The sequence below is a fragment of the Parasteatoda tepidariorum genome, chromosome 4, assembly GCF_982258835.1.
Source record: "Parasteatoda tepidariorum strain Cologne lab strain chromosome 4, Ptep-v5.0, whole genome shotgun sequence".
Classification (NCBI taxonomy): domain Eukaryota; kingdom Metazoa; phylum Arthropoda; class Arachnida; order Araneae; family Theridiidae; genus Parasteatoda; species Parasteatoda tepidariorum.
Window position 1 is genome coordinate 56,682,802 of NC_141758.1, and position 12,256 is coordinate 56,695,057.

Below are 12,256 nucleotides of genomic sequence, written 5' to 3' on the forward strand. Positions count from 1 at the left end.
ATATTAGGTATTTTGTTATATAAAAATATTATCTGTATAATAACCAATAGTGAATAATACAAAACAGATACACCATAATTAAATCAACTATTTCGTCAATACATAAACAAATGATATTATTGGTATAATAACCACCAGTGAATATACAACATATTTAACATGAAGGAATTAGCGAAACAATCCTCATTAAAATAAATTACTTCCTCGTCAGATATTCTCCTTTCTCTGAAAAATAAGAGGAAATTTTTGTGAGCATACTTGCGTATATTGAATGAAATTTTATGCATATACACATAAATTGTATGTACGTACATAGACACAAACGTATATTGTACCTACAGGAATGCATGCATACATTATTTGTATACAGGTGCATATACACGTATAAATAAAAATGCATGCATACACACGTATACGTAAAAATACATGCATACACACGCAGTAACCGCTCTTCTGACTACCCAAGTAGCACAGAAACATCGATCTATACCGTGGCCGTTCCTATCAATATTTTGAAAGCGGAGGAATATAGATACTGTGAGCAAGTTATTGAATGAATTCCGTCAATGAAACTTTAAAAGTATTTTTCTTGAAACACTCTTTATTAAATATATTTTAGTTCCAAAGTTCAAAATATTTGTTAGAAAGATAAAAATGAGTAAAATTTCTTTATGCTTGCTCACATTAGTGAAAGTAAAAAATAGAATTCCGTGAAAACGATATTGAACGGGATTGGAAGGTGAAGCGAACTTAATATTGTTATCAACAAAGTTAATCGATATGAACGCTTGTCACGTGATCTTCAGCTCTGACGTCACGCTTTACGATTTGTATGTTAAGCATGTTATATCTCCTACTAAAAGCATAATATTGTCGTCAAAAGTCTCCTTACTGATTTAATTTAGGTAAGCAAAGTTTATTCATCTTCTATTTACTTGTATAAACTCTATTAATATTGTGTCAGGTCTTCATTTTTTAATTGCAATGTTTAACTTTTATACTTAGGTTAAGCCTACATTATCAAAACAACATTTCATTATAAAAGATCATATGTAGCTGGTTTTGAATTATAATTAAGTTAGTAGTTCTTAACTTTTCGTTAATTTTAAATAATATTATCGGAATAATTTCTAATTAATGACATAAATTCATTGTCAAAGTTGTTTGTTCAGAATCGTTTACTTGTTGGCTGGGATGTTAAATGTTATGTTTTACAATCTATCTAATTTTTATTAAATAAATTCACTAGCTTCGTAAATAATTTTTTATACGATGAAATGTTTCTAATGTAATTTATTGTGTGAACAAGGTTCATAGCATTGTAGTTATGAGTGTATAAATACTTTTCATAAAAATTAAGTCTGTCAACGTTAATTCTGTGTGCTTATTAACAGTTAATTCGTTTTAAAACATGCAAAATTGTGCTCAAAGTATACATAATTTATCAAAATATTCATGTAAGTGAATTGTAGTAAAAGGTTATATAGATTTTATAATTATGTCTAAAAGTAAGATAAGCAATATGAAAATATTAAACAATTTTAAAAAAAGAAATAAGTTAAACTTTTCAATTTCTGAAAACAATGATATTCTATTTACCTAAATTTAATCAAGTCTTGTAATATTATTCTCTAAATAAAAGTTCTTAATATATAAGATTTAGTTTATGGTACAAGAATGATTGTAATCCGTTACTACTACAATTTTTTTTTTTAAATGTGTTGGATATCAAGTAAGGTATGTGCTATGTATAAAGTATGATATGTGTTTCTTATGTTACAAGAGTATACTAAAGGAAAATTAAACTTGACACTAAAGCTCAAAATCAAAGAAATTTTTATGTAACTTCTTTAAAGAATTTTTTGTTTGCTAAAAATAATAATAAAAATTTATAGATAAAAAAGGGAAATTTAAATGTCAAAAATAATATCAAAATGTGTTAATATACAAAATATTAAAGCTGTTCACTTTTTTTTATCTTTAAAATAACTTTAAAAACTGAAGTATAATTTGGATAAGAGTGCACCAACTAAAACTTATAAGTTTCTAAAATTATGATTAGAAAATGTTGGTCAAAGCTTTTCTAATTAAATATTTTATTGTTTTTCAGGCTTTGAAAGAACCCGGGGGAAATTGGGTTTTTTCATTTAGTGCTCATAAACTTTTAAGTTTTACTGTATAAATATTTTTATTTATTAATTTTGCAGGATCTCAGAGAATGAAGGATCTCAATTTTTCACAAAAGAGGTACCTCTCAGAAAAACCAAGACAGACCAGGTATTTATTTATATATATATATATATATATATATATATATATAACTAACTCAGTGGCGCGACAGCCCATTAAGAGGGCCAAGGCCGACTGTGCCCATCTCAGTTTTCTTGACCTTGGGCTCTGGGGTGCAGGAGCATATGTTCCGGTCAGGTGGTCAGCCGAACGCGGAACCCCCAGTGTTAGTTCCCAAGCATGCTTGGTACTCATTTTATCGACCCACTGAAGGGATGAAAGGCTGAGTGAACCTTGCCCGGCCCGAGGATCGAACCAGGGACCTGTGGCACGACAGCGCGAAGCGCTACCGCTATATATATATATATATATACACTGGTTATCATAAATTAAGGAAAATTCACAAAAATCGCGATAACTCAAGAAATTACACATGGAATTTTATGAAACTTACCCACAATATACAACACATAGTAAGGTATTAAAAAACATAAAAAGAAATTATCAGACATTAATAGTAGTATAGAAATTAGCACATGTATAAAATAAACAAATTGGAAGTATCGGTTTGCAATAGAAAAAGTACCTTTAATATGGAATATGATTGCCTCTAGAAGCAATACAGCACAAACAGCGATGTGTGATGCTTTCAATTATGCGGTCTATCAGTTCAATAGGAAGTGAGAGCCATTGCTCTTGTAAAGCAGTTGCAAGCGTGGCAAGGGTCTGAGGGGGCGGATTGATGGCAGATACACGCCTCCCTAGAGCATCCCAAACGTGCTCGATAGGATTCAAGTCCGGGGATCGAGCTGGCCACTCCATGCGAGTAATTGTTTCCTGTTGAAGATAATCATCAACAATGCGAGCTCTGTGTGGTCTTGCGTTATCGTCCTGTAACAGGAAGCAATCACCAATTGCCCCGGCATATGGGCGCACATAAGCATCAAGGATGTTGTCTCGATAAACCTGAGCATTCACGGTTCCCCTTGGAAAGACATGGAGGTATGTGCGCCCTCCTAAGGATATGCCTCCCCAAACACAGACACTGCCTCTTCCGTATGCATCTCTTTCACGGATGTTTGATGGATGATAACGGGTCCCAGGTTCTCTCCATATCAAATAACGTCTACTGTCACTTTCTAGACTAAACCTGGACTCATCCGTAAAGAGAACAGGCCTCCATTGATCTGACGTCCAGTGGACATGTTGTCGGGCCCACTGCAAACGGTCTCTCCTATGGCGTGATGTGAGCGGCACGCAAATGGCTGGTCGTCTCGCATACAGACCACCTTCGTGGAGCCTTCTGCGCACAGTTGACGTTGACACCAACCTTCCGGTGGCTGCAGCAAGAGAGGATCTAAGATGTGTCGGAGTAGCGGTTCTATTCCTGCGTGCACTTAATGTCAAATATCGGTCATCGGCACTGGTCGTAACAGTTGGCCGTCCTTGACTGAACCTCCTAGATGCCGAATCTGTGGTTTGAAATTGCCTCCAAAGTCTATGAACCACAGATGGACTCACATTTAGCCATCTGGCCACTTCTGATTGACTCTGCCCTGCCTCTAGTCTCCCGATGGCTCTCCATCGTAGTTCTTCAGGCAAATGATGCCTAGAGGTCATTATTACGAATTGGCTATCTCAGATTTTCAATGTCGCAATCACAGTAAAATTTGTGTGCTTTCTCTCAAACTTGGACTTTTATGCTCCAGGCAGATGACGTAAGCCGAGTGCAGCGCCACTAATTTGCATATTGCAATTTTACTCAGCTACTCTTAGTGGACAACATATGCAAATTTTGCACGGTTTGGCTTACTTTTGAAAGAGTTATCGCTATTTTTGTGATTTTTCCTTAATTTATGATAACCAGTGTATATATATATATATATAACAGGTCTATGTGTGATTCTTATTAAATAAGATTATAACTTAGCTGTGATTCATTCTAAAATATTAATGTGTAGAAATTAATTTTGTAATGTCTTATCTTATACTGATATCTATTTACAATATATATCAAGTAGAAATGTTATATTTTGATGTGATAATTTGTTACTGTTTTATCTTATTCTTAATGCCTTCATGTAAATGATTAGAATTTATTTAGAAAAAGAGTGCACTTGTTTATTTATACCACTATCAGTAATTTAATGAATAAATGTCAGACAGTTCTTTCATTGTGTTGCAATTTCACCAACATAGGTGTATAATTCGCTCTACTCAGCCTTTTAGCTATTAAGTAAATAAATAAATTATGACATCAGACTATTTTGTATTCTTGTCACCGAACAGAGCAATTGCAAGATGAGAAAACTAGTATAAATTAAGGAGCCTCGAGTAACAATTTTTATTTTGAATATTTTTTCCTCATTTATTTTTCATGAAAAATTTGCATGTTATTATATTTAAAAGATTGTATTTAGTTTATGTATTAGTAAATGTATATAGTTTTCATTTTTTGTAAATTAACTTGGTGTTTTTATAAAATACTTAATCATATTATTAGCATTAAGAACACATTTATAAAACTGCACATATTTAATCTCTTGTATTTGTTATTTTAGTGACTAAGATGTGTAACTGTGTGTTAGAAAATCAAGAGGAGATTAAATAGTTAAGAAAGGAAATTAAAGAAACGAAGGCTCTGAAAAAGAGAAAGATAATTCAACATCTGTTCTTTTAGAATTACCAAGAGGTATTGAGTTCCCGTTTTCTTCGGATGGTGATCTTAATCAATTAGAGGAAAAGTTGAAAGAAGATAAGAATTTACAGTTTGCTTGTAAGTGAACTTATTGTAATTATTTTTATGATTGAGTTATTCAATGGTATTGTAATCATTCCATAATTTTTTTCTCCATAGAAAGCATTTTATTTAAAATGGAGCTATTATTATTATGATCAAAAAAATTACAATTGCTCATTGGATCCTTTGGTATAAGAACCTTTGCCCTAAAGTATAGACCAATGAATCTTAACCTTTTCAAGCCTTGCTGTTCCCTTAAAAAGCAAAAAAGAATTTCACCATCTTATTTGTTCTGTACTTGAGGGTGTATGGAGAGTTTAAATGATTATTCTATATAGACCGGGCAATAAATCGATGCATCTCAAAATATCTACGTAACACATATATCGGCAGGCTGATATAATGACTTTTGTTTTAGATGATACAATACAATGTTTAGATGATACAATGTTTTAGAGAATATACAGCATTGCCGCTTGAATATTGACAGTTTTACAAAACAGTGTCTAATGCAGCATGCCCTTTTTTAATCCGTGTGTCGATTCTCTAAGCCAGTGATTCTCAACCGCAGTGCCGCGGCTCTTTTTTGTGCTGCCAAATTCTTAAAATGTGCTTGAAATGTTCATAAAAAGTATATATATACTTTTTATAATTTTTCTACGCTTTAACCATGTGAACATCTTTGTCGGCGATTGCCTTGTCTCTGACAATCTTAAAGTAAGATGGAATAGTGTCTTTGACACGCAGTTTTAAAAAAATGTTGAAATAAGTAGGGAATTTAATGACTATTAAAATAATTTATTAACAAAGGAAAGCAACCTAAATATTAACTTGCAAGTGGAAATATAAGTTAATCATTAAAGTAAGCTATGCAATATAAACAAATTAACAAAGGATAACTTTAAAAAACCTAATATATAAACAAATTAGGAAAGGATAACTAACAAAAAAATAAGCTAAAAATTAATTAGCAAAAAAAAACTAGTTAACAAGAAATCACAAAAAATAACAGTTAATAACTATAGAAAACAAGTTAACGATTAATAACTAGCAAAAAGAAGGAAAAAATAAATGTTACTTACTTATAAAAAATCATTCGAAAGAAATAATTAATCATTCGAAAGAAATAATTAATCCCTTAATAAACGTGCTTTTGTAGTACATATTATCACCAACTATTAAACACATCTAATTTTTTTTCATTGTGTGCTGTCAAATTCCGAAATCGTTAAAAGTGTGCCGCAACAAAAAAAAAAGAAGAAGGTTGAGATACATTGCTCTAAGCTCTTCATTCAGTTTAGTTCTCTGAGTTTTGTTATATACTCATTAATAAACTGTGTTTTGTTAGTTAGTCTTTCAGTTTTTATTTTTTAAATGTAATTAATATTACTCAATGTTTTACTTCCAGCTACAGTACTCAAACGTTTTGAGGCCGAGAGATTGCGGAAAAATTTGGGAAGGTCTGCTACAGCCACTGATTGGGAAGGACGAAAACCTAAGATAATTGACGTGATCAATTCTTTGGACTTGGAGACCCAAGAATGGGCCAATTTGTTTTACTAAATTTTTAATGTTTATTCAAATAAAATATTCATAGCTACTTTTTGTTTTATTCCTCTGCATTCACACCTTCTATATTAAAAAACACGTTCATATCAGAAGGGTAAATTTTAATAAACTCATAAAATTATAATACTTTTTGAGTTATTAGTGCTGTTGTGTAATATATTAAATTACTAATTTTCAGTGACTGAATCCTGTCTGAAGATCAAATGTGCATTGCTAATGCTAAAAAATAAGAAAACTAATTTACATGCGTGGAAAATGTGGTTATTTTAAAACAAGCAAATAGTCTTTGATTTTGATTTATAAATCATAGTTGAGCTTAAAATAATTATCATGCCTTACATTAATATTCACTTCTTATATCCCATCTACAGTGCTCACACTTATTCCTATTCACCTATTTTACACTTGATTTTTAAATTAATTACTGAGCAAATTCTAATTATATATATATAATATTTGGAAACTGATTGAAAATATTTTTGAGTGCTTATTTTTTGTTGAAAAATTGGAGTACAATTAGCGAAATAAAAATCTAAAGTGCAAAACCTTATAAAATAATTAACACAAATTTACCTATATCCTACAATACCCAGTGAAAATTTTTTCTTGAATAACGTATCAAAATTATCGATCGGTGTTCTGCCGCATCTTTAAATGCTTATTAATATCTGTTGTACGAATAACGTGATGAAAATATTCATCGACGTTCTACTGTATCCGTAAACGCCGTGGAATATGGTTTTTTCAAACTCGACATTCTACGGCGTTATTGAGATATCGATCTATATCAAATTTCACAATGTCGTACAATATAAAAAAAATCTGACGTTTTTACATAGACCGATGTTTCGGAACAACATCGATCGAAGTCGTAAGCGAAGTTTTTTCGAGATCATTCGATATTGAGTGCTACTTGGGTATAACTATTGGGACTATTTTTTTCCAGATTACGGCCACCCCTATAATTTGAGAATCAAAAACCCAAGAAACACCATAAAAAAGGCATGTTTGTTCAGAGAAAGTATGTTTTTGTGTCTGATTTCGTAACTTAAAATATCGTGGGCACTAAGTAATTAGCATATATGTCATCCTCTCGAACCTTTAAGATTGAGTCCTTGAATGTGAAGATACGATCATTAGATGAAAACTTATTTAGAATGGTCCATTTATTTTTTGTGTATCGTGCATACGTATATATACTTTAAGTAGTACATATAAGTATGCATAATCTTATGTACTTTAATTCACATATATGTAGATACACACATACTTTATATGAATATATAATGTATATATGTATCTATGTAAATGTGGGTATATTTGCATGCCCGTACGTTTGTACGTATATACACAATTTATATATGTTCAATATATGTACGCATATATTCATGCGCTATGTAATAACGATGTATGCACTTATGTATAAACAGGGCACCAAAAAGGGAAAATCCTGAAAATATTTTATCTATTAATCGGATTTTAATGTACATACTACTAATCGATCTTATTGGTTTGAATGTCTAACTTTATGAGGGATTCAGTTCCTAGACCCTAGAACAGGAGAAGCACCTGCCATCTGCAAAATATGGTATCAACAGTTTATGAAGAAGAGCGGTGGAAAGTTTGAATCACTTAATGTTAAAATTCCTTTTTGCAAATTTCGTATTGTATAACTTTTAAAGCAAATCAAAAATTTAAAATTTGAATGAAATCAATTGAAATCGATTTCTGAAGAATTCTTCAGAAATCGAATTTTCTATAACTAGCTTTTTTTTAGAATTTGATTATGGAAAAAAATTTCTATATTTTGCAATGCAAAGTGTTTTCGACAATTAGTAAATAAAATAAAAAATAATATTTATTTAAAGTTATTTTTTGCATAGAATTATCTTTGGATAAACGAATATTATAATAGTGTGCAAAAACTTCATGATTCGCTTAAAAAAGCTCTTCAAATATAGCGAAATACTCAAAAAGCTTTGTTAACATTAAGAGATCCAAACATTCAATCACTCTCCTGCCTAAACAACTTTGGCAATATTTTCAGGCTGGAAAACTTTTAAAATATTGACTACCTTCCATATTTTTAGGATCAAAAATTCAAATCCATCGGAGAAAAAAAATCGTTTTTTTTTTTCCCATCTGGTTTTGTAACTTAAAATATCGTTTGTATAAATTAATTAGCATGTACAAGATTATGTCCTCGAACAAAAAAAAAAAATTGAGACTCAAGACGTAAACCATTTACGTATTAGATTGAAAGTTATTTAAGACGAGTAATTTTGTTTCGCACCATACATAAATATGAAGTCGAATCAATAGATAAACTACATTCAAGTTCCGAAAATTTAGTGGTAGAAGCAATCCATCAATTAGCACAATCGATCACGTTATCTTCCATGTTGAACCCGAACTATCGCCTAATACAAACTGAACCAGGGTGTCCTAGTACCGGTCACAAAAATTTTAATGGCTATTATTCGAAACTTGACAGCATTCGACGATTTTTTTATCAATTATAGAGATCAAATTTCTCAAATGAATTCCAATTTCAAAATGAATCACAATTATTCCTATAAGCAATCAATTTTACTTATGGTGATTAGAAAACGAATAAAACATATATTATCCTGTCTTGAAATTAAAAGTGCTTAAGCTAATCGGAAAGTTACCGAAATTACAAATACAATCTTCTAGCCATGGATACACTCGAAAGTGGGTTAAGAAAATATTATAAATGCTACGTTTGGAAAAAATCAGATTCAAATTATAGTAATACACAGTTTCTATTTTAAAATCCTGATAAGTAGTCTGGAGCCTCATAAAACTTTTTAATGTGGATAAATCTTCAATTTCTGAAATATTATTTTTATTTGTTGGGCTATATTTTGGTATTAATGTAAATCTAACTAACGTTAGTGCTAATTTCCATTTTTTATAATAACGATAAATGTATTGTCAATGCCGATACTTGAATCTATCGGCAACTCATACATCAAAAAAAAAAAATTAAGGTAAAATAGTAATGACAGTAATAAATGAAATAATGATAATTAAATTTAAATTATAGTTTCAGTGCTTACTTGAAACTTACTGAATTTAAGAAGGAAGCATAATAACCATTTAATATCCTTTGGGTAAGGCCGTTCCGAGCATAAATTTAAGTTTTAAATTCTTAAGTTAATATTAATTGATAATCTTAAAAAAACAAATAACAATGCGTAAATTAAATACTTAATAAGACAAATGAAATGCAATTAAACAGTGTACCTACTTCTTATATCAACTAAAGGGAAACATCTTAAACACGGATCTTGGAAGAATAAAGCAGAATATCATTAAGAAACTTCAATTTCAAACTTAAATCAAGCAAGTTAAACTCCAAGATTGTAAATGATCAGTAGCCTTAATATTAGTGCAAATTTGCGCATGACGTAAGCAGCAGATTTTAGGACAGCATTTTGAGAGTGAGAAGAACAATAATTTTCAAAAGTTAAATTTAAAGACATTATTTTTTTTCATTTTCTTTTATTTTTATTACTATTTTTAATTGAATAAGAATATCGAAGTTTGAACATTAAGCATTGCCTCAAAGTTTCGGCACAATAAGGCTAATAGAAGTTTTTCTAGTTTTTAAAAGAACTTCGTTTAAAATTTTATTTATTGCTTTTCCACTTTAATTTTATGTATTCTAGACGTATATTTGTTTGATAATTCAAATAAGACGTTAAGAGAAAGAGAACAGATTTAAAATACTATCTTCCGATTTTTTGAACGACTTAATTAAAATTTAATTAAACAGACTTTCAGCCTCCCCCCCCCCCCTTTAGAAAGACTTATTTTTCTTTATATTAGTTCCTTTTACATTTTTTTTATTTTCAACAGTGTTTTGCCGATAATGTAACGAAAAAATTCTTGACACGCAAAAACTGCTGCAAAATTTCAGGAATGGTTGAACATTTACATACCTGCTAACTTATAAACTTTTTTGAGAAAATCTTTTACAGCAGTGACAAAATTTAAATTAGGAGGTATAAAAGTTTTACATCCTTTTAAAATATGTAATTTCACCTGAAAATATGCAAAATTTGAGCATAGTCGGTTGAATAGTTTCTGAGAAATCGAATTTTAAATATATACAGGAACAATTCGATAGATTTAGCTCGATTTTTTTTTTTGTGTTTAATTTCGTAACTTAAATAATCGCCTGCACTAATTAATGAGATTACCCCTTCGAAAAATTAAGATTGAGTTATAAAACGTGAAAATTCAATAATTATTAGATCAAAATCTATTCAGGGTGATCTATCTCATATTTTGCACACTATACATCGAGTTCTGTGAACAAAATGCTCCTAAATTCACTCCAAAGATATGATGAAAAAAACTGCGAGTCTAGGTTTTGAATCCTCCCAGCTTTAGAGCGAGTACCAGCCTGTCTAAGAAATAAAGGCGGTTGGTGCACAATGCTGATTTTATTTTCACCATCACTCCTCGTTAGTCATAAATCGTGGAGTCTTAATATCGATGACCCTCTAGCTCACAAGAGACAGTTGTGCGAATTTTTTCTGTATATAAATATTTTAAATAAAATTTATCTTCGCGGATATTTTATTGCTATACCATAACTAGGTTTGCAATAAGGTAAAATGAACGAGAGAAGGCCAGACACTTTAAAGGAGCCGCAACGCATAGGACCCCTAAAGCCAAATTCGAGAAAAAAGTAAAATTTGTAAAAAAATATTGAAGAGTCAATTTTAAACTCCAGATAAAAAAAAAATTGAATTTTATTTATTTTTTAATGAGATTGTTTGAATGAAAAGTTTCTAAAAATGAACTATTACTTATACTTGTGTCGAGAAACCTTTAAAAGAAAGTCTTCGTATTGTACTTTCGCAGACCTTAAAAAACAATCCAAAAACATGGTCTTATGTTCGTTTACTTGCTTTCCCTTAAATGAGGTCCTTTGCAAAATATTTTCTTATTATTTATTAATATTTTCGCTGAAAAGGTTAATATTTGCTTTATTTCGTTTCCTCTGAAAAAGGTTTTCGCTAATATTTCTGCTAATCTAATCATGACAGCAAACAAAAATGCAAAAAATAAGGTTTACAATTTGCTTGTTTTTTAACCTAAATAACAATATTTTTTAGAAAAGATTTAAAAATCATTTACTTTTCCTTTAAGGAGGAAAGGTAGGAAATTGCAATATTTTTACGTCATTGAAAAAAGATTTTTACTGCAAACCTTTTCGTGACAATGAAAATAAAGTTAAAACACAAGGCTGTCGTAAGGTTACATGCTTTCTGGGTTATCTACCGTGACGTTACTTGCAGGTATCTTTTTCTGGTTAGAGCCCTTGAATTAAATGAGCCTGAATTCTGGTGAGTATTCACCATCTATCTTTAAAAAAAAAAAAATTTAAAAAAATCTCTTGAGGTCCTCTTCTGACGTGATAGCAGTGACGTGATTATTCCTTTTTTGACGTCCCGGGTTCGTATATACTCGGGTTATTCATTAGTTCTGAATTTAATTTTTTATCGTGGTTTTGTGAAAAAATGTGTTCTTCATATTTGATGCAGATATGGAAAAAAAAAAGTACTTTGGGGAGTTATCGTATATTGATATGCAATTATTTGATCGTGTAGATGCGGATTTGAGCAATTAAGTTTACAGCAGCAGAAATTCTTCTACCTGAATCTTCTGCAGGAAGTTGAA

The 12,256-nt window shown here is 30.6% G+C and overlaps 1 long non-coding RNA gene across 1 annotated transcript; it reads left to right on the plus strand.

Moving 5' to 3' along the window:
• Nucleotides 1–577: 577 nt before the first annotated feature.
• LOC147810973 (uncharacterized) lies at nt 578–6,569 on the plus strand. The gene is made up of 4 exons (XR_015433069.1): nt 578–905; nt 2,208–2,277; nt 4,791–5,005; nt 6,378–6,569. It is a non-coding gene; the product is annotated as an uncharacterized LOC147810973 (long non-coding RNA).
• The last annotated feature ends 5,687 nt before the right edge of the window (nt 6,570–12,256 follow it).